The 26,406-nt window shown below is 43.2% G+C and overlaps 1 pseudogene; it reads left to right on the forward strand.

Annotated features, from left to right (window-relative positions):
* Window positions 1–19,752: 19,752 nt before the first annotated feature.
* Window positions 19,753–20,205, forward strand: LOC119923243 (annotated as a pseudogene).
* Window positions 20,206–26,406: the final 6,201 nt, after the last annotated feature.

Here is a 26,406-nt window from a genome sequence, read left to right on the forward strand (position 1 = left end):
ATACGAATGAATGAATCCTGATCCATATCTCTCTTCTTCTCCCCTTTTCATCTTTCTAAGTTTGAAGTAACTCAATAGCAGTATTTATTAAGCACTTCCTGTTTGCAAAGCCCTTAATTAAGCAATAAGAAAAAATACATGGAGAGGTATTAGACATGGCCAATTAATCTTGTCTTGTCTTATGCTGTCGAGTTGTCTCTGGCCCATAGAGATGCCATGAACACAGCTCTCCCGGAATCCCCCACCTCCAGCTGGAATCATTCTGATAGTGGATCCACTGAGTGTTCTTGGTAAAAATACAGAAGTGGTTTGCCATTGCCTCCTTCCACGCAGTCAGCTTGAGTATCCACCCTCGACTATCTCCCATGCTGCTGCTGCCCAGCACAGTTGAGTTTTGATTTGTAGCAGATTGCCTTCCACTAGCAAGCCACTGCTCAAGCTAGGAATGGAATGGCTATGCTTCTGTACTTCCCAAGCGCTTAGTAAAGTGTTCTGCACACAGTAAATGCTCAATAAACACGATTTAATAAATGAATTAATTAATGCTTTTACTCTCTCTCCCGTAGTCAAGAATGGTAGAAACTCTCCATGTGCAACCCTGAGAGAGGAGTCCATTAGTACAGTAATATGAATATATAAATAAATTATGAATATGTGAATGTGTTGTGGGACTGATGGGGTTAGTATAGGATGAAAATCCCAATGCAAGGATGATGTGGTAAGGAATGGAAGAAGGGGAAATGAAGGCTCAGTTCAGGAAGGTATCATGGAGATTTGCCTTCAGTAAGACTTTGAAAGTGAGAGGATCATCATCTGTTGGATACAAACAGGGAGAGATTCCAGGCCAGAGGTAGGATGTGGGTGAGAAGTTGGCGATGAGGTAGATGAGAATAGCCTCCAGTTGTGGCAATGGGAACTTTGTGATTATTTGCTTATTTATTATGTTAATGCCTGTCTTTCCCTCTAGACAGTCAGCTCCTTTTGGGCAAAGAATGTGCTTACCAACTCTGTTTTGTTGTATTCTCCCAGGTTCTTAGTATTTAGTGCTTAGTGCTGCATGGAGTAAGTGCTCAATATATACCATCGATTCATTGATTGCTGGCTGCCCTTATTGAAACAACTCAGTGTTTAGGGATGCACCAACATTTACCCTTTCCAGCCCTGATTTTCTCTTTATAGCACGTTATGGATCATTCACCCATTCATTTACACAAACCCTCTTGAACCTGCAAATATTTTCTACCTGTACAACTTTGTGAAGCCATAAGTTCTAAATGTTTCTCAATACTGTGTGTAGAAGAGCTAACCCCTCAGAGCTGCTTAACCTAAAGCATACTTTCAAAACATGCCTACGTATATACTTCACACTTCACACTTCACACTTCTATCATAATAATTCTAGTTAGCAAAGAGGTGAAGACCTGAAGTTTGTATTGCACTTGATTGAAAGTTGGAAGACCAGGGGCTACCAATCAATCAATCAATCACACTTATTGAGTGCACACTGATTACCAAGCACTGTACTAAGCACTTGTGAGAGTACAATGTAACAGAGTTTATAGAAAAACTCCCTGCCCACAGCCTGGTGTAGTGGATAGAGCATGGGCCTGGGAGTCAGAAGGTCATGACTTCTAATGCCAGGTCGACCACTTGTCTGCTGTGTGACCATGGGAAAATCATTTTACTTCTCTGTGCCTCAGTAACCTTATGTGTAAAATGGGGATGAAGACTGTGTGATCCATGTGGGACAGGGAATGTGTCCCACCCGATTTATTTGTATCCACCCCAGAATTTAGTACAGTTCTTTGACATATAATAAACGCTTAGAGAAGCAGCATAGCTTAGTGGAAAGAGCACGGGTTTGAGAGTCAGAAGTCATGGGTTCTAATCCCAGCTCTACCACTTGTCAGCTGTGTGACTTTGGGCAAGTCACTTAACTTCTCTGGGCCTCATCTATAAAATGGGGATTAAGACTGTGAGCCCCACGTGGGGCAACCTGATGACCTTGTATTTACCCCAGTGCTTACAACAGGGCTTGGCTCATAGTAAGCACTTAACAAATACCAAAAGTATTATTATTATTATTATTATTATTATTATTATTATTATTATTAACATGCCATTATCATTATTATTATTCCCTTAATAGAATGACAAATTCTAAGTCAAGTCATTTCTAAGTAAGAGCATTATCTTCTTATGAAGGAAAGTAGTAAGTCCTAGTTGATAAAGCATGGGCCTGGAAACAAGATGACCTGGGTCTAATCCCGGATCGGCCACTTGCTCACTTTGTGACCTTGGGTAAGTCACTTAACTTCTCTGTGCCTCAATTTTGTGAACTTCAAAATGGAGATTCAAAACTTATTTTCCTTAGTACTTATACTGTGAGCCCCAGGTGGGCTGGAGACTGTATCCATCCTGATTAACTTGTAACTACTCCAGCACTTAGAACAGTGCTTGACGCATAATAAGCACTTAACAGATACCAAAAAAAAAAAATAGAATCTCGGGTAAATAATCCAAATGGACAACTTTGTTTACATATACTTTTCATTTTCAAAACAATTAAACATACTGAGTCCCTTAAGAAGTTGAGAAAAAAATATTTTCCATATATTAATATTATCAATATGTCTTGATGTGACTCAAATAGCCTTACAAACAGTACAAAAACAGAATGTCTTGGATAAGCCTTTAAGGCTAGAACACCTTGCTCTCCTCTCCCTACTCTGATTCCTCTTCCTCACCTTGGAAGAGGGATTTGGCTCAATTTCACAAATGCATCATCATAAATTCCCTCACATGAAAGCTGCAGTAGGAATTGGCTTTATGTGGAAATTCTAATTAATTGGTAATATTTCCTTACTTTACACTACAATTTCATTCCGAGCAAAAACTAGGTACATCAAATTGGTACTAGGAAAAAGCAGATTAAAGCATAACAGACCAGAAAAACACGAAAACCTTCAAAAACCAATGCTGTCCAAAAGTCAGTTTTCCTTTCTTTTTCAAAGCCATTTCCCCAACTTTATACTCGACAACCTTTTGGAATGAGAAAAAAGGTTCAAGGCAGAGCTTAATAATATGTGTTTCCAATGGTAATTTTTATGAGAAAAAGAAATAAACTTATCTCCCTTCACTCCTTCCCTTTTCCCTCTTGTCTATTTTCCCAATAAAGCAAAGTTTGTCATGGAGGGGTTACTTTTCTAATAGAGGAAGCATCCTTGTGTGTTCCCTGGGCAATTTTCCAACCACTACAAAATGCATGCAGACCTCCTCTCATTGTTATTATTATTATCATTATTCTCACATACTAATGATAATGATAATAATAATAATAACTACGTTATTTGTTAAGTGCTTACTATGTGAAAAGTAGATGCAAGATATCCTGGGTAGATACATTCAATCGTATTTCATTCAATCGTATTTATTGAGCGCTTAATGTATGCAGAGCACTGTACTAAGCACTTGGAGAGTACAGTTCGGCAACAGGTCCCATTTGAGTCTCAAAGTCTTAGTAGGAGGAAGAACAGATAATGAATCTCCATTTTACAAATGAAGGAACTGAGGCACAGGGAAAGTTAAATGATTTACCCAAGATCATACAGCAGAGAGGTAGTGGAGTTGGGATTAGAACTCAGGTCCTCTGACTCCCAGGCCCAGGCTCTTTCTACTGAGCTCCACTGCTTCTCAGTCCATGCTACTCCTCTGCCCTCCTCGTGCTCTCCGTGTCTTTAAAGCACACTCTGTGCTTCCCAATCTGGCAGGCTTAAAATTGAGAAATATGTCCAAATTTAGGTGCCAAAACTGTGAGAAGAATTAGTATGAAGCATGAAATCGCATCGTGTTCATGTTATTGCTCATGTGATCTGCATTCTAGTGGGACTCGTACATCATCAAACCAGGCTCTCCTTCAATCCAAGTAAAGACAGTAGAGTTCAGAGCAAATCCAAATCATCAAGTCCCCTCTGCAGTGATGTTGCACTGTGATTGAAAAATTGGGTTCCCAGATTCATAACAGTCCAGAATTGAATTAAGAATTGAAGACTATATTTTAGCCATAACTCTGTAAGAGCAACAGAAGAGGGTAAAGTGAGAGGGGAATAAAATTTGACAGATGAACATTTCAACACTGATGAGTTTCCTGTCAGTTTGAAATGTGAACTAAGAAGAAGAGTGAGAAAAAATTAACATTAGCATTTATTAACAGAAGAGAAGGTGAATTAAACTAGATTGTTTTCATAATGACATAATAGGAATAGCATGCTTACTGTAAGAGCATTACCTTCTCTATTCTTCAGTACATGGAAAAATGTTAATGATTTCATGGCAATAAACACCTTTACCTCCAACCAGAAAAAGAGTAGCTGGTTTTTCCACTACTGCAAAGGGCCTTTTGATTCCATTATATTAACTATCCTCAGTTACTGCTGAGACTTAATCCCATGAGTGTATTCTGATCCTCAAGGGATTAAGTCTCAGCAGTAACTGGGGACAATTAATGCAAGGGAATATAGCAACAATAACATCAACTGTTGCCAGAATTAGGGTTTTATGCAACCAGATTACTAAATATATTGACTCCAATACATTTCCCCAAATTTGTCTTTCTTTTATTTAAACGTTTCCACCAAGCCAAGATTTATCCATGCCTCAAAAAATCTAGTAAACAATAACCATGACGATTGAGATGTCACCCCAAATATAAAGAACATGAACATTCTTTACAGATATCGTCTAATGAAATGTAAGCCCACTTCCATTATCCTCTTTTGCCCGTTAGATACAGTTGTAATAATTGAATATATAAAATGTAAGTAAAGGAAGTAAGAATATATGCGCAACATATTGGTTTTATATATACTCATTGCAGTACCATTAAGCGTCGATAATAAATTATGAATAAAGGCAAATATTTGATTAGTAGGGATAAATTATGTATGACACAGAAGAGCAGCACTAAAATGTCCATCAAGACATCGTGGACTCAGTTTTATATTAGCTGTTAAGACCTTGCTGAATTTAGGACATTTTCCAGGATGCCCAGTAAAAGGTCAATCAATCAATTGTATTTATTGAGCGCTTACTGTGTGAAGAGCAATGTACTAAGCGCTTGGGAAGTACAAGTTAGCAACATAACATAAGGTCAGATTTGTTCAGCCAATGGGATGTCAGGAATTTATTTCTCCTATAGCCCACTTAGAAAAATTATTAGCGCCCTTCACACCATAAACCATATAATCCCAGAATCAATGTAATGACAAATATTGGATTTCTACACACTAAATCTCGCCAGTACATTCTACTTGCTACAGCTCAGATTCAACCTATACGTTCCACCCAAATAACCACCACCTTGGTTCAAGATCTTGTCATCTCCAGTTAGATTACTCTATGAGCCTTCTTCCAAATTCTTCCCACTTCAGGTTAAAATTCACTCTGTAGCCCACAACAACTCCTAAAATGCCGTTCCACTCACAATTCTTTCCACTTCAAAAACCACAAAGGCTACCCATTTCCTTCTCTATAATGCAAATCTCCAGAGGACTGGCTCTAAGCTCAGCTTGCGATCTACCTTTTTACTTACCTGCCCTCGTCGAACTCTAGGTCTCAGCCTGCAAGCTATGCTCAGCCCAAGTCAGTTAGTTGATTATGTTTATTGTGCAGTTACTGTGTGCAGAGCACTGTACCAAGCACTTGTGCAGTCACATTTCCTGCCCACAATGAGCTTGCAGTCTAAAGGGGCAGAGAGGCATTAATATAAATAAATAAAATTACAAGTGAACCTTCTCTTTGTCCTTGCATTATGGCATAATGAAAAGAGCCCGGGCATGGGAGTCAAAGAACCTGGGTTCTAACTCTGGTTCTGCCAATTGCCTGATGTGTGACCTTGGGAAAGTAACTTAACTTCGCTGTGTCTCAGTTTCTTCAAATGAAAAATGGGAATTTAAACGGGGATTAAATCTTCAACACTCCAATTTAGACTGTGAGCCCTATGTGGGACAGGAATTGTTTCTAACCTGACTGACTTAAATCATCATCATCATCATCAATCGTATTTGTTGAGCGCTTACTATGTGCAGAGCACTGGACTAAGCGCTTGGGAAGTACAAATTGGCAACATATAGAGACAGTCCCTACCCAACAGTGGGCTCACAGTCTAAAAGGGGGAGACAGAGAACAAAACCAAACATACTAACAAAATAAAATAAATAGAATAGATATGTACAAATAAAATAAATAAATAAATAAATAGAGTAAAAATATGTACAAACATATATACATATATACAGGTGCTGTGGGGAAGGGAAGGAGGTAAGATGGGGGATGGAGAGGAGGACGAGGGGGAAAGGAAGGAAGGGGCTCAGTCTGGGAAGGCTTCCTGGAGGAGGTGAGCTCTCAGCAGGGCCTTGAAGGGAGGAAGAGAGCTAGCTTGGCGGATGGGCAGAGGGAGGGCATTCCAGGCCCGGGGGATGACGTGGGCCAGGAGTCGATGGCGGGACAGGCGAGAGCGAGGTACGGTGAGGAGATCAGCGGTGGAGGGGCGGAGGGTGCGGACTGGGCTGTAGAAGGAGAGAAGGGAGGTGAGGTAGGAGGGGGCGAGGTGATGGAGAGCTTTGAAGCCCAGGGTGAGGAGTTTCTGCCTGATGCACAGATTGATTGGTAGCCACTGGAGATTTTTGCGGAGGGGAGTGATATGCCCAGAGCGTTTCTGGACAAAGATAATCCGGGCAGCAGCATGAAGTATGAATTGAAGTGGAGAGAGACACGAGGATGGGAGATCAGAGAGAAGGCTGATGCAGTAGTCCAGACAGGATGGGATGAGAGCTTGAATGAGCAGGGTAGCGGTTGGGATGGAGAGAAAAGGGCGGATCTTGGCCATGTTGTGGAGCTGAGACCGGCAGGTTTTGGTGACGGCTTCGATGTGAGGGGTGAATGAGAGAGCGGAGTCGAGGATGACACCAAGGTTGTGGGCTTGTGAGACGGGAAGGATGGTAGTGCCATCAACAGAGATGGGAAAGTCAGGGAGAGGGCTCTATCCTAGAACTTAGAACAGTGCTTAACAAATACAATAATGATAATGACAATAATTATAATAATAATAATTGTGGTATTTGTTAAGCACTTACTATGTGTCAGACTGTGTACTAAACACTAGAGTATATTAAAGCAAATCATGTTGGATGCAGTCCCTGTCCCAAGTGGGGCTCACCATCTCAGGCCCCATTTTAAAGATGAGGGAACTGCGGCACAGAGAAGTGAAGTGACTTGCCTAAGGTCACCCAGCAGACAAGTGGTGGAGTGGGGATTAGAACCCCTGACCTTCTGACTCCCAGGCTTGTGCTGTAACCATTATGCTATGATAATAGCATTAGGAAGGTACTGAGCTTGCATTTCCTATGTCTAGGTGGTATACTTGCACTGCTTTGGCTCAAATAAGCAAATATAATGATTGCACAATAGAATAAGTGTCATTCTCAGTTCCTCCACTACACTAAGCATTTTGGATGAACACTGTTGGGAAATTAAGGGATTTTTTTTTACAACACTCATTATTTCAATAGAACGCAACCTGATGTTGGAAGAAACTTGTACTGCATTGGCCAAGCGATGCATACGAGAATTAGCATGGCCTAGTGGACAGAGCACAGGCCTGGGAGTCAGAAGAACCTGGGTTCTAATCCCTCTCCACCACTAATCCACTGTGTGACCTTGGACACGTCACTTCATCTCTCTGTGCCTCAGTTACCTTATCTGTAAAATGAGGATTAAAGCCGTGAGCCACACCTAGGACGTGGATGTCCAACCCAATTAGCTGGTGTTTTTTTACCCCAGTGCATAGTCAGTGCCTGGCACCTAGTAAGTGTTTAACAAATACCACAATTACTATAATAAAATTATAATGCATGGGAGTGTACAACTGCTGAGAATCAGTGGAGACTAGTGGGAAAAAATATGATATTTGTTAAGGGCTTACTATATTCATTCATTCATTCAATCGTATTAATTTAGTACTTACTGTGTGCAGAGCACTGTACTAAGCGCTTGGGAAGTACAAGTCGGCAAGATAAAGAGACGGCCCCTACCTAACAATGGGCTCACCGTCTAGAAGGGGCTCACAGTCTAGAAGAATAATGATGGTATTTGTTAAGCACTTATTATGTGCCAAACACTGTTCTAAGCCCTGGGGGAGATACAAGGTAATAAGGTTGTCCCACGGGGGGCTCACAGTCTTAATCCCCATTTTACAGATGAGGTCACGGAGGCACAGATAGGTTACTTGCCCAAAGTCACATAGCTGATAAGTGGCAGAGCCTGGATTAGAACCCACGACCTCTGACTCCCAAGTCTGGGTTCTTTCCACTGAGCCACGCTGTACTATATTCCTGGCACTGTTCTAAGATCTGGAGTAGATTCAAGATAATCGTGTTGTATGCAGTCCCTGTCCCACATAGGGCTCACCGGCTTAATCCTCATTTTACAGATCAGGGACAATATTAAGTACTGTGTATACAATATACAAGTGTTACACATACACTGTGTTATATATAACTGTTACAATATAACAATAAGCAGACACATTCAAGTCATAGATCTCCTCCCTCATCTCAAGTGCCACTCCATCCACTTGTGCTTAGGACCCTACTCACTCTCATTTTATGAAAACTCTTGCCCCTTCCCTCCTCCCCTCCTTAACTTCCATCTTCAACCACTCACTCTCCACTGGTTCCTTCCCCTATTTTTCAAACATGTCCAAGTCTCCCCCATCCTAAAAAAAACCCTCTCTGGACCCCACTGTCCTTTCTAGTTATCGCCCTTTCTCCCTCCTACCCTTCCTTTCCAAACCCCTAGAACGAGTCGCCTACACTCGCTGCCTCGAATTCCTCAACTCCAACTCTCTTCTAGACCCTCTCCAATCTGGCTTCCGTCCCCTACACTCCACCGAAACTGCCCTCTCAAAGATCACCAATGACCTCCTTCTTGCCGAATACAATAGCTCCTACTCTGTCCGAATCCTCCTCGACCTCTCAGCTGCCTTCGACAATGTGGACCATCCCCTTATCCTCAACACGCTATCCAACCTTGGCTTCACAGACTCTGTCCTCTCCTGGTTCTCCTCTTATCTCTCTGGCCGTACCTTCTCAGGCTCCTTCGCGGACTGCTCCTCCCCCTCCCGATTCCTCGCTGTAGAGGTTCCTCAAGTGTCATTTCTTGGACCCCTTATGTTCTCCATCTATACTCACTCCCTTGGTGAACTCATTTGCTCCCATGGTGTCATCTCTACGCAGATGACACCCAAATCTACATCTCCACCCCTGCTCTCTCTCCCACCCCCCCCTCCAGACTCATATCTCCTCCTGCCTTCAGGACATCTCCATCTGGATGTCTGTCCGTCATCTAAAACTCAACATGTCCAGGACTGAGCTTCTTATCTTCCCTCCCAAACCCTGTCCTCTCCCTAGTTTCCTGTCAACGTGGACAGCACTATCATCCTTCCCACCTTACGAGCCCACAATCTTGGTTTCATCCTTGACTCCTCTCTCTCATTCAACCCACATATCCAATCCATCACCAAAACCTGCCAGACTCACCTCCACAACATCACCAAGAACTACCCTTCCCTCTCCATCCAAACTGCTACCATGCTGGTTCAATCTCTCATACTAGCCCAACTGGATCACTGCATCAGCCTTCTTTCTGATTATCTAATTGTCTTTGTGAGAGAATGGATGCAAGAAGTTAAAAGAGTGGCTCAGTACAAATATAAAGGACTTGTGGATTCAAGTATATTTGTCATCGTCTGTTTGTACTGAGTCAATCATTGGAATACTAACTAATCTGGTAATTATACACAACTAATACCCAGAATAAACCTGTGATTCTCCCCAAGAAGCTCTCAGGGAATTTTTTTAAATTGATAAATCAACAACTTTCTTTTGATTTTCTATCCTAATTTTATTTCCCAAGAAATATTATTCATTGCTCAGATACATGTATTACATTGCATAATGTAGCCGATGAACATATTTAACAATAATAATAATAAATAATAATGGTAATTGTTAAGCACTTCCTATGTGGCAAGCACTGTTCTAAGCACAGGGCTAAATACAAGGTAGTCAGGATGGACACATTCCCTGTGCCACATAGGGCTCGCACTATTAATCCCCATTTTAAAGATGAGGTAACTGAGGCCTAGAGAAGCAAAGTGCCTTGCCCAAGATTTCACAGTAGACGTATGGCGGAGCCAGGATTAGAACCCATGATCTTCTGACTCCTCGGCCCATGCTCTATCCACTAAGTCATGCTGCTAGATCATATTAAGCAACATTTCCAAACGTGTGACTAGGCTAAATTTGAAGCACGGAATACCTGCTGAAACCTGCGTTGGTGAAATCTGCAAGTATTTTGTCTTGGTCACTGATCTTTAAATAGGACATGGACCAGCTGGAGAGGATCCAGTGAAAAATGATAAAAAAAGTAGGAAGGATAGAGCAAATAAAGCCTTTAAAAAGTAGCGTGGCTTACTTGCAAGCACACGGGCATGAGGTTCAGAGGACCTGGTTTCTAAGTGGCTCTGCCACTTGTCTACCGTGCGACCTTGGTATAGTCACTTAACTGCTCTGTGCCTCAGTCACCTCATCCGTAAAATGGGAATTAAGACTGTGAGCCCTATGTGGAACCTGGACTGTGTCCACATTGATTAGCTTGTATTTATTCCAGAGCTTAATAGAGTGACTGGCACATAGTAAGCACTTAGCAGTACCAATAAAATAAAATAAAAATATACTGGAATTCTTTATCCTAAAGGGGAAAAGGTTTAAAGGTTGATTTATGTATTTATTTATGTATGAAAGTTTTTTTATGAGGAATATACTAATGACTACTTCTCCATGATCATAGAGAACTGAAGAAATGGAAATAGACTTCCTAAGAGGGCACTCAGGAAGATAGAACAGATATCTTGATGGCGAGGATGGTTCTACAATAGACAGAATAATGTGTAAGGTTGAGGGGCATCTACCTTGAGATATTTTTAAATAAACATGGGTAACCATCTGACAAATGACTTAGACCTTTTGCACTCTAATCATTTTGTTGAAAATAATAATAATAATAATAAATTTTGTATTTCTTAAGTGCTTACTATTTGCAAAGCACTATTCTAAGCGCTGAGGAGGATACAAGGTGATCGGGTTGTCTCATGTGGGGCTCACAATCTTAATCCCCATTTTCCAGATGAGGTAACAGAGGCCCAGGGAAGTAAAGCGACTTGCCCAAAGTCACACAGCTGAGAAGTGGTGGACTCTGCCACAATCCCCATCTCACAGTGGTGGAAGCTGAGCAAAACTTAATAGATCAAATTGCAAACCCAAATCACTTAAAGGACCAGAGAAAGCCCCATCCAAAAACTGATGACTCTTTCATTCTCCTTGTGTCCCACCCAGTGAAGGCATGATGCAATAAGTGCCTATGATGCCAGTGCCTGGACGTTTTTCCTCAACCTCATAGTTTGTAATCTTCTTTGATGATGATGGACTCTTTCGTTGGGAATGATGGGGGTGAGCATCATCCCTGAGACTCAAAAGGGTTTTATTATAGTGCTGGTGGTTTGTGCAGTGCTACTCACTTTATCTCTTTCCAGCCCATGGTTTTCCCACTGGGGCAGTGAACATGAAAGTGGTCAGAGGTGCTGCACATTGTGAAATGCACTTCAAACCCTGTCTCTCGCTATAGACTGTCGGCTCGTTTTGGGCAGGAAGTGTGTCTACCAAACTCTGCTGCATTGTACTCTCCCAAGTGCTAAGTGGCTTAGTGGATAAGAGCACAGGCCTGGGTGTCAGAAAGATTTGAGTTCTAATCCTGGCTCTGCCACTCATCTTCAGTGTGACCTTGAGAAAGTCACTTAATTTATCTCTGCCTCAGTTACCTAATCTATAAAATGGGGATGAAGACTGTGACCCCCATTAGGGATATGGACCCTGTCCCATCTGAATAGCTTGTATCTACTCCAGAGCTTAAAACAGTGCTTGAAACATAGTAAGCACTTAACAAATGCCATCATTATTAGTGAGTGATCAATAAATGATGGATTGATTACTTGATTGCAGGGCCCATCTAGTGTTGAGGAGAGACTCTAATTGAGGGTAGAAGGTGGTAAATTTGGAGTACTTAAATGAGTGGGGACCATTTGGTATGTTTGAGAGACCACTCTGCAATGCCTAGTCTCTAGTAAATTTCAATACTCATTTTTGTTCGTTTTCTTTCCAATTTCTAGGTCTGAGTTGAGCAGGTTTAATGAAAATGACGCTATGAAAATCAGTTTGGTACAAAATGGAGACCACTTAATCCACCAGATATGTTTGGGAAAATGAATATAAATTAAAATGTCAAAATCACTTCAGCCTTCTCATATGGCTAAAATTTTACACTAATACCTCCAATAGGCAGAAAGCCTGGGAAGACAATGAAGACATATGATGTTATGAGTATCATAATTAATAGGTCTTTCATTAGGGACATCTATAAAAAATTCCTTCTAATTAAATAATCATAAAAACATTGATTACCTTGTACCCACACAGGCCTTAGTACAAAATGAGCACTAAATACTATTAATATTGTTGGCATTATCATTTTTTTTATTATTAAATGATGAATCAGTCATCAGGGACAGAGATAATTCAAAGTGGTACGATGGTACGATAGTATTTTATTGAGTGTTTATTGTGTAAAGAGCACTGTGCTAAGCACCTGGGAGAGTATATTATTATTATTATTAAGTACCATCGAGTCATTTCCAATTCATAGCGAGTCCCATGGATATACTTTCTCCAGAATGCCCTGTGCTCTGCCATAGTCTGCAAGCTTTGTAATGGTTTTTCCATTGTCGTTGTAATGGCCTCTATCCATACAGCTGCTGGTCTGCCTCTTCTGCATTTTCCCTGGACTTTTCCTACCATAGTGTCTTCTCCAGATAATTAGTCCTCCTAATTATGTGTCCAAAATATGCTAATCTCAGTCGAGTCATTTGGCCTTCCAAAGACCACTTGGTTTTAATTTGCTCTAAAATCCATCTGTCTTTTGGGCAGTCCATGATATTCTCAAAAGCCTTCTCCAACACCACATTTCAAAAGAATCGATGTTCTTTCTATCCTGTGTTTTCACTGTCTAGCTTTCAGATCCATACATTATCATTGGAAATACCATAGAGTTGACAATTTGTATAATAGACACAATACCTGGCCTCAATTTAGTTGGAAGATTTATCAATACCACTTTCTGTTGTTCAGTTGCTCAAAGGACTCAGTTTTTCACCCCTATGCCTATCTTTGAAACACTGAAGCGAAATTCAGGGACAACGTTCAGCTCTGTGACATCAGTGGAGATCCTTGTATATTGCTTGCTAGATGAAGGATGCTCTTTAGGTAGCTGAATTTTGAAGCACTGTGCTTTTTCTGAAAAAAAAATGACTAATCTTCTGTATGTCTCTTTAGGGATGTGCTTCAAAGGCACAGTTTTATTCATATGAATGCATGGCTATGGTTTGGATGGTACAAAATACGTAAACCTGACAAACAGAACTAACCGTGTTCATTAAATCCCGAAACAACAACAGAAGGGGTAGGCTTGAAGTTTGAAGGTGGTGCATATTAGCTCATTGTAGGCAGGGAATATGTCTTCCAATTCCATTGTATTGTACTCCCCAAGTGGTAAGTACAGTAATGTGGACACAATAAGTGCTCAACAAATATCACTGATTGATCAAAACTAAAGATAAGGAAAACTGCCTCATTTGTCAGTTGGCAAGTGCATGGGATTGCTAGAGTATGTTGTGAAATCTGAAATGTGATATGGAAGGGAAAATTAGGAATATAAAGGAAAGAGTTAGGGATATGTGGTAGTACACACCAAGTAATTGAGTGGGTACCATGGAGAACAACCATTGGAGTGGTTTCTCAAGTGTCTTACTGCCACTGTTGAAGACAATCTTCGCGAATGGGAAAGGAGAAGGTAACTCCATGGCAAAGGGAGGACCTAGAAGTAGGTATTGAGTATGGAACAAACTATCTTCACCCTTATCCCTGGGTTTCCATATAAGATCAGACTACAAAATAAAAGCTGAGCCCACACTATAAGCCCCTTGTGGGACATAGACTGCATCCAACCTGTGGCTTGTATCTACCCCACGCCTAGTATGGTGGCTGGAATATAGTAAGCGCTTAATAAATGCCAATAAAGAAAAATAAAACAACAGCAACATGGCCTAGTGGAAACAGCACTAGCCTGGGAGTCAGAAGGACCTGGGTTCTAATGCCAGCTCTGCCACTTGTCTTCTGTGTGACCTTGGACAAATCACTTCACCTCGCTGTGGCTCAGTTACCTCATCTGTAAAATGTGGATTGAGACTGTGAGTCTCGACTGGGACAGGGACTGTGTCCAACCCAGTTTGCTTGTATCTACCCCAGCACATAGTACAGTGCCTGGCACATAGTAAGTGGTTAATAAAATATCGCAATTATTAACAACGACAGTGAGGAGATTCAGATGTTAATCCTGTCCCTATTTCGGAATTTTTTCCCCACCAAAGTACTCATTAATAGGCATGATATCATATAGGTAAACTTCATACTCTATTAAGGCTGATTTCTAAGATTGGAAGGTTTTTTACTGAAATAACCTGAATGCAGAGCAGAGTTAAGACTCCTCCTCCACCCACAACATTCAGAATGAATAAGGGAGAAAAGAAGTCTGGACACCATCCAAATGGGAGCTCTACGGAAAACTTGGAGAACAGGACTGAAAATGAAAAAATTGATCAGGGAAGAAGAGAAAAGGAAGAGACGAAGGTTGTCTGAATTCTGAGAATGTACTAAATTATCCCTTTCAGAATTGAATGTCAAAAGTCACCACTCTCCCAAGTGGCAGAGTGCTATACTAACTGAGGGTGTGCAAGTTTGAGAAAACGCATGCTGCCTAGGATGTTCACAAGAAGTATATTGAAGGGAACAGGTAGTAGAGAGAGGAATAAGAATTGAGGGAAAGGACAGAATGAAAATCATGTAGAAAAATACACTAGTACAAATCATGCTGGTTTCCTTACCCCCTGTACAGGAAGCTTGGCCTAGTTGAAAGAGCATGGGCCTGAGAGTCAGAGGACAAGGGTTCTAATCCCAGCTCTGCTACTTGTCTGCTGTGCATCACTTAACAACTCTGGACTTCAGTTACTTCATCTGGAATATGGGAATTCATACTGTTAGCCCTATGTGGTATAGAGACTCGGTCCAACCCAATTATCTTGTACCTACTTCAGCACTTAGTACAGTCCCTGGAAAATAGTAAATGTTTAACAAATGTCATTAAAAAAAAAGGAAAATGGCAAAGCAGGCCCAGAAAAACCACACAGCCACATTAATTACTATAACTTACTTTTTTATACCGGAACAGTCAAGCACTGTTCTGAGATCTGGAATAGATACAAGATGGGTTCCTGTCCCATGTAGGGCTTACAGTAGTGGCGTGGCTTAGTGGATAGAGCATGGGTCTGGGAGTCAGAAGGTCATGGGTTCTAATCCCAGCTCTGCCTCATATCTGCTGTGGGCCTTGGGCAAATCACTTGACTTTTCTGGACCTCTGTTTCCTCATCTGTAGAATGGGGATTAAGAATGTGAGCCCTATGTGGGATGGGGACTGTGTCCAACTCGACTACCTGGTAACTACCCCAGCCCTTAAAACAGTGTTTTTCACTTAGTAAGTACCATAATTATCATTATTAAGGAGTGGGGAGAACAGATATTGAATTCCCATTTTTCAGTTTTTAGTTCAGGAAACTGAGGTACAGAGAAATTCAGTGACATTCCCTGGGTCACATAGAAAGTGAGCACCAGAGCCACTTCAATAACTTCAATATTAACTTTAGCTTCATTCATTGTCAGCCCATCTTTGAAGGCAGTCCAAGGAAGCTGACAAAATAATGGGAAACTTGTTTATAGTGTTTGGAATGATGGCTTTGAGTCATTTCAGGAGATTTTATGTAGATCCAGGACTCTGGGAAAGAAAGTAAAATATCAACACGCTACTGTGAATGAGGTGCAGTAAATTATAATTAGCAAATTGTTCAATCCGCGGTAGATCCTCAAGTCAGTGTCTAAAACTGAATTCTCAAAAGGCCACAAGAGAACTGGCTTGTTCTGCTCTGGGGTGTCCCATTGTCATCAATAATGTTGGTTAGCTTCCAGAATCCAATCTCCAGGGTCCCAAAGTGAAACATGAAAATGTCTGCATTGTCCAGAAGAGCAGTATTCCAAATCAGAGAACTGACTGAATGCTTTCCTCTCCCCTGCTAGGTAGTAACCATTCAGATTTTGATGTTTCAAGCAACAGGAATGAATGTGACGTTCCCAGGATGAGAGGATCCTTTAATTCATATCTTCAGGTACATAGAGTGGAATCTTTGAACGTGGGACCACTGGGTTTCTCTACTTGTGCCTGAACTCACCCTGGCTCCTTCTTCCTCCTGGTAGTGGAGGCAATAAAGGGGGTTGAGTATGTAGATGGCATTGCCTCTATGGAGAAGCCGTGAGTTCTGAATTAATAAATTTATTTATTTATTTATGAATTAATAAATACCATTTAAAAAATCTGATGACGGAAAAGAAAGCCTCCATATTGATGAAGGAGTCTGGTACCATTTTTTCTTCTGAAATATGTTTTAATCAGAGTCCACTGTTGAACTACAGTGCCTCAAAGACAAATGATAAAGAGAATTAATGACTTACCAAGAGTAGGTCCCAAATTAGAGTGTCACCTCACCCAGCATTTCCAGTAGGCCTGAATGTTTTTTTATGGTATTTGTTAAGTGCTTACTTTGTGCCAGGCACTGTTATAATTGCCCGAGTAAATACAAGTTTATCACATTGGAAACAGACCCTAAACCAAGGGGCTCACAGTCTAAATTGGAGGGAGGAGGATTTAATCCCCATTTTCCAGTTGAGGTAAGAGAGGAATAGTGAAGTTAAGTAACTTGCCCAGGGTTGCATATTGTCCTCTCTATTTTAAATGGGTCTAATGAAAAGCACCTTTCATTCTGCCTACTAATTCCACTGGTGAAGGTGAAAGTAGAAGGGACTTTCTAAAATTTTAGTCATTAAAGAAAATCCTTAAGAGATGTTACCGTGTGGGATAAAGCCCCTGGAAAAATACTCAGTATTGAGGAAATCATACACCTGAGGAGATTTCTAAGAAGGTAGGTTTTCTGAAATACCTCATGTCTCTAAGTTTGGCTGAAACATCCTATAATCTTCCGTATTGTTGGGCTTAATTCCCCCATCTGTTCAGGGAACAAATATCTTTTTACTGGAAAAGGATGGAAGAAGACTCTTCCTTGAAACCTCGCCTTATCTTTTTTTTCTTTTCTGTTAGTATCAGGTGCCTTCAAAACCATGGGCTTCTTGCTTCTACTCAGGGCATCAAAACCGTCGATAATCGTATTTCGATTATAAGAAGCAGCATGGAGTAGTGGATAGAGCAGAGGCCTGGGAGTCAGAAGGTCATGGGTTCTAATTCTGGCTCATCCACCTGTCTGCTACGTGATCTTGGGCACGTCACTTCATTCTCTGTGCCGAATTTCCTTATCTAGAAAATGAGGATTGAGACTGTGAGCCTCACATGGGATGGGTCTCTGTCCAACTCGATTTCCTTGTATCCACCTCACTGTTTATAAAGTACCTGGTACATAGTAGTGCTTAACAAATACCATCATTATTATTCTATGCCTCAGGGGCCATATGTCAAATATGATTTTCATGTTCTCCTCCTAGGAAAGACTAAGAACAAATTCTTGGAACATCCATCCCTGAAGAATGAATCAATGACTTGGTTTACCCACTTCCAAGTGCACCAGGGATCTGGAGAAAGAAAATTGCACTATGGCGACTGAATTCATTCTCCTAGGATTCTCGGATCACGCTGAACTGCTGCTCTTCTTCTTCCTGGTATTCTTAGTCATGTACAGTATCACAGCGGTTTGTAATCTGGGCATAATGCTTTTGATCAAGATCAGCTCCCAAATCATACACCCATGTACTTTTTCCTCAGTCATCTGTCATTTGTGGATCTCTGCTAATCCACCACTATCGTGCCCAAGATGTTGACCAACATCTTAACACAGGACCATGTCATTTCCTACCCAGGATGTTTGGTACAGTTTTACTTGTTCTGCACTTGTGTGGTCACTAAGGTCATCTTGCTGGCACCGTGGCTCAGTGGAAAGAGCCCGGGCTTTGGAGTCAGAGGTCATGGGTTCAAATTCCGGCTCCACCAATTGTCAGCTGTGTGATTTTGGGCAAGTCATTTAATTTATCTGTGCCTCAGTTACCTCATCTGTAGAATGGGGATTAAGAATGTGAGCCCCACGTGGGACAACCTGATCACCTTGTATCCCCCCAACGCTTAGAAAAGTGCTTTGCACATAGTAAACACTTAACAAATACTATTATTATTATTACTATTGTTGACGGCTTACCTTTGCTTTGTGGCCGTGTTACCCATTGCTATATATGGTCACCATGTCCCCAAAACTGTATCCATTCATTCAATCATATTTATTGAATGCTTACTGTGGGGAGAGCACTGTACTAAGCGCTTGGGAAGTACAAGTCAGCAACATATACAGACGGTCCCTACCCAACAACAGGCTCACAGTCTAGAAGGGGGAGACAGACAACAAAACAAAACATGTAGACAGGTATTAAAACCGTCAGAATAAATAGAATTATAGCTATATGCACATCATTAACAAATTAGAGTAGTAAATATGTACAAGTAAAATAGAGTAATAAATTTGTACAAATATATTCAAATGCTGTGGGGAGGGGAAGGAGGTAGGGTTGGGGGAATGGGAGGGAGGAGAGGAAAATGGGGGCTCAGTCTGGGAAGGCCTCCTGGAGGAGGTGAGCTCACAGTAGGGCTTTGAAGGGAAGAAGAGAGCTAGCTTGGCGGATGTGTGGAGGAAGGGCATTCCAGGCCAAGGGAAGGACGTGGGCCAGGGGTCGACGGCGGGACAGGCAAGAACGAGGCACAGTGTGGAGGTTAGTGGCAGAGGAGTGCAGGGTGCGGGCTGTGCTGTAGAAAGAGAGAAGGGAGGTGATGTAGTAAGAGGGGGCGAGGTGATGGGGAGCCTTGAAACCGAGAGTGAGGAGTTTTTGCTTGATTCGTAGGTTTACAGGCAGCCCTCAGAGATTTTTGAGGTGGGGAGTGACATGCCCAGAGAGATTCTGTACAAAGATAATCCGGGCATCAGAATGAAGTGTAGACTGAAGTGGGGAGGAGACAGGAGGATGGGAGATCAGAGAGGAGGCTGATGCAGTAATCCAGTCAGGATAGGATGAGAGATTGAACCAGCAAGGTAGCCGTTTGGATAGAGAGGAACGGGCGGATCTTGGTGATGTTGTGGAGGTGAGACTGACAGGTTTTGGTGACAGATTGGCTGTGTGGGGTGAATGTGGTTGCGGGCTTCTGAGACAGGACGGATAGTAGTGCCATCTAAAGTGATGAGAAAGTCATTGACAGGACAGGGTTTGGGATGGAAGGTAAAGAGCTCAGTCTTGGACATACTGAGTTTTGGATGCCGGGCAGACATCCAGATGGAGATGTCCTGAAGGCAGGAGAATACACTAGTCTGGAGGGAGGGAGAGAGAGCAGGGACGGAGCTATAAACAGCGGGTGACTGGTTCATGCTTTTGTGGCATGGTGTGTTCCACGATTCACACATGCTTAGCCCTTAAAGTATCTTCCTTCCATTCTAAAAACGTGAATCACATTTTCCGTGACCTACCCCCTCCTATCATTGTCCTGCTCTGAGGTAAGCCTGAACAAGCTGTTACTGCTCACGGTGGCCGGCTTTAATAATATCAGTACCATTGTGATCATTCTTATCTCTTATAGGTTCATCCTCATCACCATCCTGAGAATCCCTTCAGCTACGGGCAGGCGTCAAGGCTTCGCACCTCTGCCTCTCACTTCACAGCCGTCGCCGTCTTCTATAGGACCAGTCTCTTCATCTACTGCCGACCCCATACAGGCAAGACCGTAGACACAGACAAAGTGGCCCCTGTGTTGTACACCGTTATGATCCCCATGCTGAACCCCATGATATACAGCCTGAGGAACAAAGATGTGAAACATGCTCTGAGGAAGTGAATTGGATCACCCCTTTCTCCTCAACACGCTATCCAACCTTGGCTTCACAAACTCCGTCCTCTCTTGCTTCTCCTCTTATATCTCCGGGCGTTCATTCTCAGTCTCCTTAGAGGGCTCGTCCTCACCCTCCCATCCCCTTACTCTAGAGGTTTCTCAGTGGTCAGGTTTTGGTCCCCTTCTGTTCTCTATCTGGATTCACTCCCTTGGTGAACTCACTTGCTCCCGTGTCTTCAGCTATCTTCTCTACGATGATGACACACAAATCTCCATCTCCACCCCTGCTCTCTCTCCCTCCCTCCATGCTCTTATCTCCTCTTGCCTCCAGGACATCTCCATCTGGATGTCTGCCCACAATCTAAAACTCCATACATCCAAGATTTACCCTTATCTTCCCTCCCAATCCCTGTCCTCTCCCTGATTTTCCCTTCACTGCTATCAGCACTGCCATCATTTCTGTCTCACAAACCTGAAAACTTGCTGTCATCCTCGACTCCGCTCTCTCGTTCACCCGACACATCCAATCCATCACCAAACCCTGCTAGTCTCACCTCCACAACATCGCCAAGACCCGCTATTTCCTCTCCATCCAAACCGCTACCTTGCTGGTTCAATCTCTCATCCTATCCCGACTGGATTACTGCATCAGCCTCCTCTCTGATCTCCCATCCTCCTGTCTCTCCCCACTTCAGCTTATACTTCACTCTGCTGCCCAGATTACCTTTGTACAGAAACCCTCTGGGCATGTCACTCCATCACGTCGCCCCCTTCTACTTCACCTCCCTTCTCCCCTTCTACAGCCCAGCCCGCACCCTCCACTCCTCTGCCGCTAACCTCCTCACTGTGCCTCGTTCTCGCCTGTCCCACCTTCGACCCGCAGCCCACTTCCTTCCCCTGGCCTGGTATGCCTTCCCTCCACACATGCGCCAAGCTAACTCTCATCTTCCCTTCAAAGCCCTACCGAGAGCTCATCTCCTCCAGAAGGCCTTCCCAGACTGAGCCCCCTTTTTTCTCTCCTCTTCCCCATCCCCCCACCCAGCTACTTCCCCTCCCCATAGCACTTTTATATATTTGTACAGATGTACTACTTTATTGATTTTACTTGTACATATTTACTGTTCTATTCATTTTGTTAATGTTGTGGATATAGCTATAATTCTATTTGTTCTGACGGTTTGGACACCTGTCTACATGTTTTGTTATGTTGTATGGCTCCCCCTTCTAGACTGTAAGCACGTTGTTGGGTAGGACCTGTCTCTATATTGTTGCTGACTTGTACTTCCCAAGCGTATAGTACAATGCTCTGCACACAGTAAGCGCTCAATAAATACACTTGAATGAATGAATGAATGAATGAACCAACTGAATTCCTAAGTCAAGCACCCAAACCAAGAAAACCTTTTCATTGTAGGTAGGATCATGGCCCAGTTCAAAGGGCATGGGTCTGGGAGTCAGAGAACCTGGGTTATATTCTCAGCTGTGCACATTTAGCTGCTGTGACCGTGAGCAAGTCACTTAATTTATCTGTGCATCTGCAAAATGGTGATTCAGCTCCGGTTCTCCCTCTTCAGACTGTGAGCCCCATAAGGAGACTTGATCATCTTTCCGGGCTCTGTCCTTAAATGTGTTCCTTTCCCTTAACCCCTGTTAAATTTCTTTCATGAAACGCTTCCTAAGTGGTCAAGTTTACCTTCAATTCTATTTCAATTTACCAAATGATAACGCCTCCTAAAAGCATGATATGCACAACCAGATCTGATAAACTGAATTGAGAAGCAGTGGACAAGCTGCTCAGGCCTGGGGGTCAGAAGGATATGGGTTCTAATCCCAGTTCTGCCACTTGTCTGCTGTGTGACCTTGGGCAAGTCACTTTACTTCTCTGCATCTCCGTTACCTCATCTGTAAAATGAGATTAAGACTGCTAGCCTTATGTGGTACATGGACTGCACAACCTGATTAGCTTGTAGCTACCCCAGTGCTTGGTAGAGTGCCTAGCTGAAAGTATTCACTTAATGAATACCATTAAAAAAAGTCCGATAATAGTAACTGAATAAATGATAGATCTCTAGATGTTACTATTCAAGGAGCTTGATTTTATTTTCCTTTGGAATCAGAAGGATACTTTCTTTGTGCTCTGTTGGATAGAGACAATTATTAGATGTGACTTCACTTATGGTTTTGTTTCAAAACTCAGGACTGATAATTGGATTTTCAGCAATGGCCAGCATCTGTTTAAATACAAATGAGGGAATATTCCCTAAAATAACAGGAAATAATCTTGGAAAAAGGTGTGGATCAGAAGCATAGGAAGTTGTCAGATTAATATATATAATAAATCAACCCAACCTTCAACTCCCGGGAACTTCTAAAGCATTCTTTTCTGATCTTCTATTCAAAATTTTAAAATGAAATAATAGACATTAATACATATCAATAAATATATAATGCTATACAGCTTTGGCCTCGTGCTCTGCAAACAATATATCCTCAATAAATAGCATTACCTGTTTAAGAAAATATCTAATTTTATATGTCAAGCGTTTAGCGTGTCATCTCTTGCTAGTCTTTTACCCTCTGGACTTGTTCTAGTGTTGTCCATTTTACCTCTGGAAACAAGGAATGGGTCTCTGACACTCCTCCATGGATTTTCCATATGCGCACAATATCCTGTGCACACTGTGAGTCCTCAGGAAATAATAAAGTTGGGAATGTGCCAGGTGACGGTGCATAAGCAAAGTCATTGACTTTCTACCTCAATTAAAAAGTCGCCTTCACAAGTCAGAGCCTGTCAGATCCTTGGAAGAAATCTTTTTACCTAGAATTCTCTTCAGGACAACTTTCACCTCTTCATCCCTCAGACTGTAGATCAGGGGATTTAGCATGGTAGTGAAGACTGTCTAGGAGAGAGAAAGCAGCTTCTTGGTCTCAAGTGAGTAGGAGGATTTGACTCAGAAATAGGTCGAGCCCGCAGCCCCAAAGAGCAGCTAGACCACAATGAGGTGGGGCGAGCACGTGGAGAAGGCTCTGTGACGTCCCTCAGTGGAGGACATTTTCAGGATAGTGACGAGTACGTTGATGTAAGATACAATGATCAATCCAAAGGGGAGCATCAGGAAGATAGCAGTCGCAGTTCATTCATTCATTCATTCAATCGTGTTTATTGAGCACTTACTGTGTGGAGAGCCCTGTACTAAGCGCTTGGGAAGTACAAGTTGGCAACATATAGAGACGGTTCCTACCCAACAACGGGCTCACAGTCTAGAAGGGGGAGACAGACAACAAAACAAAACATGTGGACAGATGTCAAGTTGTCAGAACAAATAGAATTAATGCTAAATGCACATAATAAACAAAATAAATAGAATAGTAAATATGTACAAGTAAAATAAAAAGAGTAATAAACATGTACAAACATATATACAGGTGCTGTGGGGAGAGGAAGGAGGTAGGGCAGGGGGTATGGGAAGGAGGAGAGGAAAAAGGGGGCTCAGTCTGCAAAGGCCTCTTGGAGGAGGTGAGCTCTCAGTACGGCTTTGAAGGGAGGAAGAGAGCTAGGTTGGCGGGTGTGTAGAGGGAGGGTCTTCCAGGCCAGGGGGAGGACGTGGCCCGGGGGTCGACGGTGGGACAGGCAAGAACGAGGTACAATGAGGAGGTTAGCGGGAAGAGAGCAGAGGGTGCAGGCTGGGCTGTAGAAGGAGAAAATGGAGGTGAGGTAGAAGGGGGCGAGGTGATGGAGAACCTTTAAAGCCGAGAGTGAGGAGTTTTTGCTTGATGCGTAGGGTGACAGGCGGCCACAGGAGATTTTTGAGGAGGGGAGTAACATGCCCAGAGCGTTTCTGTACAAAGGTGATCCGGGCAGCAGCATGAAGTATAGACTGAAGTGGGGAGATACAGGAGGATGGGAGATCAAAGAGGGGCTGATGCGGTAATCTAGTTGGGATCGGATGAGAGATTGAACCAGCAAGGTAGCGGTTTGGATGGAGAGGAAAGAGGGGATCTTGAAGATGTTGTGGAGGTGAGACCTGCAGGTTTTGCTGACGGATTGGGTGAGAGGGGTGAACGAGAGAGCAGAGTCGAGGATGACACCAAGTTTGTGGAATTGTGAGACAGGAAGTATGGTAGTGTCCTCTACAGTGATGGGACAGTCAGGAAGAGAAGAGGGCTTGGGAGAGAAGATAAAGAGTTCAGTCTTGGACATATTGAGTTTTAAATGGCAGGCAGACATCCAGATGAAGATGTCCTGAAGGCAGGAGGAGACCCGAGCCTGAAGGGAGGGAGAGAGACCAGGGGCAGAGATGTAGATTTGGATGCCATCAGCATAGAGACGATAGTTGAAGCCGTGGGAGCGAATGAGGTCACCAAGGGAGTGAGTGTAGATAGAGAACAGAAGGGGACCAAGAACTGACCCTTGAGGAACCCCTACACTACGGGGATGGGAGGGGGAGGAAGAGCCCGCAAAGAGACTGAGAATGAACGGCCGAAGAGATAAGCGGAGAGCCAGAAGAGGAAGTGTCGAAAGCAGCTGAGAGGTCGAGGAGGATTAGTATAGAGCAGGAGCCGCTGGATTTGGCAAGAAGGAGGTCATTGGTGACCTTTGAGAGGGCTGTTTCGGTGTAGTGTAGTGGACAGAAGTCAGATTGGAGAGGGTCAAGGAGAGGGTTGGCATTGAGGAATTAGAGGCAGCGAGTATAGGCGACTCGTTCTAAGTGTTTGAAATGGAAGGGTAGGAGGGACAAAGGGCGATACCTAGAAGGGACAGTGGGGTCAAGAAAGGGTTTTGTTTAGGATGGGGGACACGTGGTCATGTTTGAAGGCAGAGGGGAACGAAGCAGTGGAGAGTGAGTGGATGGAGATGGAAGTTAAGGAAGGGGTGAGAGATTTCATAAGATGATAGGGAATGGGGTCTGAAGCACAGGTGGATGGAGTAGCACTTGAGAGGAGGGAGAAGATCTCATCTGAAGATACTGCTGGGAAGGATGGGAGAGTAGTGGAAGGGGTTAAGAGCGGGGGTGTTGGAGAAGAGGGAGGAGTGACTTTGGGGAGCTCAGACCTGATGGAGTTAATTTTACTAATGACGTAGGAGGCCAGATGGTTGGGGGTGAGGGATGGATGAGGGGGAGGAACAGGGGGCCTGAGAAAGGAGTTAAATGTACGGAAGAGCTGAAGGGGATGATGGGCATGGGTGTCAATAAGGGAGGAGAAATAGTTTTGCCTGGCAGAGAAGAGGGCAGTGTTAAGGCAGGAAAGGATAAACTTGAAGTGAACAGAGTTGGCTTGGGGTTTAGACTTTTCTCCAGCAGCATTCAGGAGCTCGAGTATAAGAGTGAAGGAGGCAGGCAGTGGCAGTGATCCAAGGCTGTGGGTTAGTGGTACGAGAGCAGCTAATGGAAAGGTGAGCGAGCGAGTTGAGTTGAGAAGAGAGGGTAGAGTTGAGAGCAGTAATCTCATCATCAAGATTGGGTAGAGAGGAAAAGGAGGCGAGGTGGGGTGTGATGTGCTGAGAAAGATAGATGGGGTCGAGAGAGCGGAGGTCTCTGTGAGGTAGTAATATGGATTTACAGCGGAGAGGAGTGAGTGAGGAGGTAGGTGAGAAGGTTGTGATCAGAGAGAGGCATTTCAGAGTTGATGAGGGTGGAGATGATGAGGTCGAGGGTGTGACCAAGTTGGTGAGTGGGCGAGTTGGGGTGGAGCAGGAGGTTGTCAGGGCAAAGAAAGATAGAAGGTGGGCAGGAGAGGAGTCACCGGGGACATCCATGTGGATGTTGTATCTCCGAGTATCAGAGTGGGCATGGAAAAGGAGAGAAGGAAGGTGAGAAAGGGGTCAAAATCGTTAAAGAAGTTGGAGGTGGGGCCGGGGGGTGCGTGGTAGATGACGTCTACAAGAATCTGGAGGGGGTGGTAGAGGCGAATAATGTGGGCTTCAAAGGAGGGGAAGAAAAGGGAAGGTGGAGGAGGGATAGTGCGAAAGGGACATTGGGGAGCGAGAAGGAAACCGACACCTCCTCCTTTTCCGGTGAGTCTAGGGGAGTGTGAGAAGAAGAGGCTTCCACTGGAGAGAGCAGCAGAAGAGACCGTATAATCCGGAGAGAGCCATGTTTCGGTTAGGGCGAGGAGGAGTATAGAGCTGTAAAGGAATAGGTCCAGAATGAAAGGGATCTTACCTATAATGGAGCGGGCGTTCCAAAAGCCACACCTGGCAGCAGC

The sequence above is a fragment of the Tachyglossus aculeatus genome, unplaced genomic scaffold (assembly GCF_015852505.1).
Source record: "Tachyglossus aculeatus isolate mTacAcu1 unplaced genomic scaffold, mTacAcu1.pri scaffold_162_arrow_ctg1, whole genome shotgun sequence".
Classification (NCBI taxonomy): Eukaryota; Metazoa; Chordata; class Mammalia; order Monotremata; family Tachyglossidae; genus Tachyglossus; species Tachyglossus aculeatus.